This window comes from Lactuca saligna, chromosome 4 (genome assembly GCF_052625555.1).
Source record: "Lactuca saligna cultivar CGN05327 chromosome 4, ASM5262555v1, whole genome shotgun sequence".
Taxonomy (NCBI): domain Eukaryota; kingdom Viridiplantae; phylum Streptophyta; class Magnoliopsida; order Asterales; family Asteraceae; genus Lactuca; species Lactuca saligna.
The window spans coordinates 120816879-120823760 of NC_136420.1; the positions used below are offsets into that span (position 1 = coordinate 120816879).

General features: G+C 31.4%; 1 long non-coding RNA gene across 1 annotated transcript; it reads right to left on the reverse strand.

The window, feature by feature from the left end:
- Positions 1-1340: 1340 nt before the first annotated feature.
- On the reverse strand, positions 1341-3493 carry LOC145038776 (uncharacterized). Its single transcript, XR_013679560.1, has 2 exons — positions 3065-3493; positions 1341-2984 (listed from the first exon to the last, which is right to left on the reverse strand). It is a non-coding gene; the product is annotated as an uncharacterized LOC145038776 (long non-coding RNA).
- Between the last annotated feature and the right edge of the window lie 3389 nt (positions 3494-6882).

The following is a 6882-nucleotide window of genomic DNA, read 5'->3' on the forward strand; positions in this document are numbered from 1 at the left end:
GTTTACCATGGGGAGCGTCAAGTGCTTTCATGAGGAAAAACGACGGGCCACTCTAGATATGCATAAGCTTTAGAGAGCTCGGTTAGCTTGTAGTAAGAATTAATTATCTGTTGTTAAGGATTGGCAATTGCTTGATCAACTTCATAGGTGGTTGTGTCCTTTCTTTGTATGACTATATTTCTAGTTATCATTAAATGACAATGAGTGAAATGGTGTGTAGAAGATGGCCTTATTTTAAAAATGAGAATTTTGATTTGAAATTTAGGACGTTACATCCAATTCACACATTTATAATTTCTACCTAGAATTGAAGTGACTTCTTCCATCAAGAATTACCAAAGTCATCTCCTTCTTGCCATTTTGCCTTGAACAGACTTACCACCTATGAACATCTACCAAGTCAAAAAAAAAATGATTTAATTTCTTTACGAGAAATGGCTTTGTTAATATATCATTTAGGTTTCCATTGGTATATATCTTCTGAATAAAGAAACCTTCTTCTTCTAAAACATCTATGATGAACTTCAACCCAAGAATTTGAACGAGATCGTGTAACCATATGTATTCCTTTATTCATTAGTCATTGACATGTACTCTACTTCAATTATAGGAAAGGCAACAGCAGGTTGTAACGTTGACTTCCAACTTATAACACATCCAAATAAAGTAAGTATATAACATGCGAGTAATATTCTTTTAGCGTGATCACCGCCATGGTTCGAGTACACATAACCAAACAAGCCTTTATTTCAATACGTTTAGAACCATAAACCATAAACCAGACAAATGTTAGTTGTTTCCTTCAAGTATCACAAAATTCACTTGTCGGCTTGCCAATGAGCTTTTCTCAAATTACTTATAAACCTGTTTATAGAATGAGACTTTCAACAACACATAAATATGGAACATGCTCATGTAACATCTCTCCTTGTACGTAGTTGGTATAGTGATTCGATCAAGTTTAAAGTGTGCTACCAAAAGATTCCAACAAGTTTGACTTGATAAATATATAATGATTACACAACTTTCTTAATGTAACTTCGTTGAGAAATATATAACAACCCTACTCTTTTATTCATCAGAATCTACATCCCTAATATCTTCTTCAATGCACCTAAATCCTTTATCTCGAACTCACTTTGTAGTAGCGCCTTCAAGTCATTAAATCCAATCATATTCTTGGTCGTAATTATCATATCATTCACATATAGAAATAGATATATGTAGAAACCATTAGACACTTCATTTGAGTACACATAACTATTAAATTGTTGGATCAATAGATTCAATAAGAACAAAATCATGAAAATCAAATGATGTAATCAAGAGGAACACGAGAATGAAAATAAGATCTTGTTTTCATTAGAAAGTAAAATGAATCCAATTAGAAGAATGTAAAACTCCTCTCAAAAGCTACTCTCTACTTCTAACTAACTTCTATGTATATGACATAAAAGAAAGCTAGAAAGGCATCCAACCAATCAGGTCAGGACACATAGGCTGCCAACAGCTGTCATAATAACAACTGTGAACCTAAGAAACTAAATGAGAATACAAACAAACCAATCGCATTAAGACTCAATACAATCCATTACATTACGAACACTACAATCTCCCCTTTGTATTAAGTTGCAAAAAGTACAATCATCCTTCAGCAAAATCTTTTTTAGCAATCCCTTTGAGCACCAAACAAATCCTTATCCACCATCTAATCACCTCAGCAAGCCACTTAACATCTTCTTTGGAATTGGACTTGTTAATTTCAGCTCTAGAAAGAATATTATTCAAAGTATCAGAACTAAATAAATGTTTTTCATCCAGGAATAGCAACTTGTTCTTCAACATCCTATCTTCATGCACTTTATAAACAATCCCCGCAGGGATTCTTCTGAATAAAACCTTCCTTCAATTCTCCATATAAACTTATAGCCTGAGCTCTCTGCTTTTGCAGTTATGTTTCTCTTTGCAACAATTGAAATTTCAACATCCATCTTTCCAACTTCAAAGCAATAACTCATGAGCATTCTTTTAATATGAAGAAGTTGAGGACCAAAATTTGATGCATTCATCTTCATCAGACAATAAAACACATGATCGGAAGATCAACAAAAGAAAATTCTAATTGCTCCTTTAAATCACTTCTTAAGATTATTAATATATTGATTGTGAGTGGATTTGCAGCCATAATTGTTTCACGAATACCCTTGATTTCCTGTAAAATAGAATCAACTTTTGACAAAGCAGAAGATGTAGTAGAAAGAGGTTGTTGAACTTTCAATGTTGTTTCATTAACCAAAAAAGCTTGAGATTGGAACAACTTAGTACTTTCAAGAATGATATATTTCATCTTATTCTCATAAAAAGTCATAAGATTCTAAAAGCTAGTTGGAGAGAATGAATCAGTTCGACAAACAAAAATCATTGAGCTTTCGATTAAGCATTTGATAATCTTTTCTCAAAGCAGGAGCAATAGCAGTTTCATAATCAAGTAATGATGCAGCAAGAACAGGTTCAACAAAACTTTGTAAAACAGCAATAGTCTCAAGATCATACTCTTGAACAAAGAACTCATCATTATCTTCAGAATGATGTTCTTCTGTGTTGACACAGTAGTATGAACCGAAGTGGTTGATTCATGAAAAATTGGAGTGGTATGAATCATTTGCATCGGAAGAGTTGTATTGACAAATGGTTGAGAAATAGTAGGGATGATTGGAGATTGTGATTGAGACTCGGTAAGATTGACAATACGCTCTTGTATGATATCACCAAAAATTTCATGATCCGTCTGATCAGGAATCTGAGTAGAAATCAGAATAGATGAAGACATAGGAGAAACAGGAGTAGTCACCTGAGGAACTGAACTGAAGTAGTCACTAAAGGATTCGCATCAAATGAATGACCAGTATCTTCAAGTCCAAAATCATCTTCTTGAATCGTAAAAGTAATAATAACTCCTCCTTTTATCCCAGTTGAAGATACACCTTTATGATTGAAATTGGATCAGATAATTCCATATTAAGAAAACCCTCACCAGTACGTAACCCTAAAAGCTTGCAGAAACCTGATTTCGTGATATACGTTTTGTGATCTAGAACTTCAAAGTTCATAACATCTTTCATTGTGTTGAAATTTGCTGAAGTATATGCCAAGATCAGAGCAGACGTAGGAACCTTTGAATAATGTGTTAGGGCTTTTCTCAGAACAGAGTGCTTTAGACACACAATCTATGGTTGAACAGCAATTTCATCGACATCGAGAATTAAATTTTGATTCCCCTTAACAATCAAGTGAGCTGATGATGTCGTTTGATCCATGAAAGAGATGTTGTTAGCAGAAGTTGTCATAGTGCTTAAGATGAAAACACGAAAGCAGATGAAAAATAACCACTCGAATCGTCTGAAATCATACAGAGATGATCTATGTATTGGGATGAGTATTTGTTGGTATGCCAAACATCAAATTTGAATTTGAAAAGTCTTACAAAAACCGCCATAAGAACCCATGAATCACGCACCTATCACCATTAGACAGCAGTCCAATAATAACATGCCAGCTCAGTAACTTTATATTGGAAAGATACAAATCACTACGAACATATTTTCGTATCGGAAACATGCAATTTCAATCGTATCGGAAAGAGACACACCACCTCTATTTTTTTTTCTCAAAAATAAGTATTTTTTTATCTTAAAAAATATATTCTTAATATATTCTATTATTTTATATCAAACATACTTTTCTACTAATAAAATATATTTTTCTCCAAAAAATAGTAAAAAATAGAATATACTAAAAATATATATTTTTGGGATAAAATTTGAGTAAAAAATCCTATTTTTTACTCCTTTTTTGGTGAAAAAAATAGAGATGAGTTGGAGATGGTGTTAGCATAACACAAACTGATTGTCAAACACACCCTTGTACTAATTTACTTTTAATAAATATATAATCTATATTTTTTTCATTATATTAATATTAAATACAGAAGACTATATTTATAATAAACTTATAAATAAATATTCTATATGCATTTATAAAAATATTACACATACAAACATTTTTGATAAATATTAAATAAATAATAGTATTGTCACTTGTTGGTTTTTATTAGATTATTATTATAATATGTAGGTTAACTATATGTTTAATAATATATGTTATAGTGTTTGTAATATATATTTTAATTATAAGTTTTTTTGTAATATGTTATTATATTTTAAAATTTCAATATGTATTTAAATTTTAATATGAATTTTATGAACAAAAAACAAACTTTATATTTATAATTAATTAATATAATTTAATATATAACAAAATATTATAAGTATTAAATATTATATTTAAATTATAATTAGTAGGTAAAAATGAACTAGAAATGTATAAATATATAATAGAGGGACTAAAACCGACAACGCAAAGTTCATTCTCATTTTGGGATAAATGAATAGTATAACAACATATTTTGTGTAATACTATTCATATCTCCCAAAATGGGGGAATAAACGGGGATGGTTGGAAAAGAATGGAGGAAAAAATGGGGAAAAATGGATAATGAAAGTGGGTTGGAGATGTTCTAAGAAGAGTGATAATACTTTTAACACTTTGTCACATCAGTATTTTAAGTAGGGGTGATAATTGATTACACGACACGAAAAAAATACACAACACGAAACGAAATTGAGACGAAACTGAAATTCGAATTCGTGTTCGTGTCGTGTTCGTATCAAATGTAAAAAACACGATATCGTGTTCGTGTTCAAAATTTGACATGAAATTGATACGATTTAGCATTTTTTGTCATGTTTTTTGTATTTGCCATGTTTTTCGTGTTATATATGAATAAATATTAATTAAAAACATTAATTGTTATTTCATGTTATCTTGGTTGTGTCGTGTCGTGTTTGTCGTTTTTTAATCAGTTTGTTTTCGTGTTAGTTAAAAAAAACCCCGAGATCGTGTCGTATCGTGTTTATGTTACATAAAACTTTGTCGTATCGTATCGTGTCAGACAAAAACACGATACGATGGTCCGATTTGTCACCCCTAATTTTAAGACTAGAAGGAGTGTCTCCTTGCCACATAAACACAAACACCGCTCCTGGGTGCGTTAGAGAGTGCAATGCGGCATTCCAAGAGAACACTCATTCAAACAATGTGATTGATTTTTTTTTCTTACCTCCCTCTAATTGGTCCTTTGTATTTATCAATAAAAAATACTAAGGGATGCATCACTTTTTGGGTGTGGTATAAAACCATACTTTTGTGGTAACAGATGAGATGACACCTACGTGTCACTACGATTTAATGATGGAATGTGGCACCACTCCTTCCAGTCTAAGTGTCACTTTATTTTTCTCCTTTTAACACCTAAACTTAACATTTGGTAATACTTCAATTTTTTTATTTTCTTTTTTCTAATTTAATTTAACTATTATATTTTAATAAAAAAACATTTTTTATTTAATATTATATAAAATATAGTTTTTTATTTTCTTTTTGTAACTTAATTTAATTATTTTATTTTAATAAACAAACATTTTTTATTTAATGTTAAATTATATATATATATATATATATATATATATATATATATATATATATATATATATATATATATATATATATATAGTACACAAACATTTTTTTATTTAATTAATATGACATAATTTTTTTAACGACCAACACTTTATATTAAATAAAAACGATTACAATAACTTAAAGCACGATTTAATACTATTTAAGACCTAAAATCAGTGTTGTAAATATCGGCCTAGGCGGTAGGCGGTCTGCAACTGATTACGATTAAGGGTGTTTGGCAGAAATTGGTCAATATAGATCAAACTCGGGCTAGGCGGACCTCGACGGTCTTCGGCGGTCCTTGGCGGGAAGATTTTAAAAAATTCAAAATTTCAAATATTACACCAAAATTTACTAAACTTCAAAATTTTAAGTATTTAAATATTCAAATATTCAAATATTAAACCAAATATTTCAAATTTTCAAATACTATTTTTTCTTGGAATATATTAAGTTTTAAAATAGTTTTATTAATAATTTATGGTCCCCGATTAATCATCCGATTAATCGCTTGACCCCAGTCGACCGTCGAGGGACCGCCTAGCGATTTTTACAACTTTGCCTAAAACACGATCTAATACATAAAAAAACACATTTTATTAAAACTCACTTCATAAAAAGTATTAAGTGATATATTATCACGTGTGCTTTATATGTATATTTACCAAGTCATATTCTGTATTTAACCTAGTCAATAGAATTAATTGTATATTCCTAAATAATCTCTAAGTCAGTTTGTAATCTTGGCTATATACACCAATCGTATCTTGTACTTATTTAACAGAATTCTCAATACAACAGAGCCATCCTGCTCATACAAGCCAAATCGATCCTACCATATTCTCTAAAATCAGTCGACAATCACAGCAATGGCTTCCAAAAATACCGCTCAAATCACCGCCTCCACTCACCTCACAATCAAAATTACGCCAAACAACTATCCGGTTTGGAGAAAACAGGTTGAATCAAACTTAATCAGTCTTGACCTAGACGGTCACCTCACCTCCGCACCACCGGCGACCACCCTCACAGAAAAAGAGGGAAAAAACAACGCAAATCCAGAGTATCAGCCATGGTACTGCAAGGATCAGATTATCTTTAGTGCAATTTTAGGGAGTTGCTCAGATTCAATCCAACCCCTGGTGTCATCTGCTACAACAGCGCATGAGGCTTGGAATCGACTCAGCTCCAGTTACGCCTCTACTTCCAGGTCTCGCATAATCTCCCTCAAATCTAAACTTTTGAAGAACCCTAAAGGATCACGATCGGTCACAGAATTTCTCCAGGACATGCGTGCTATCG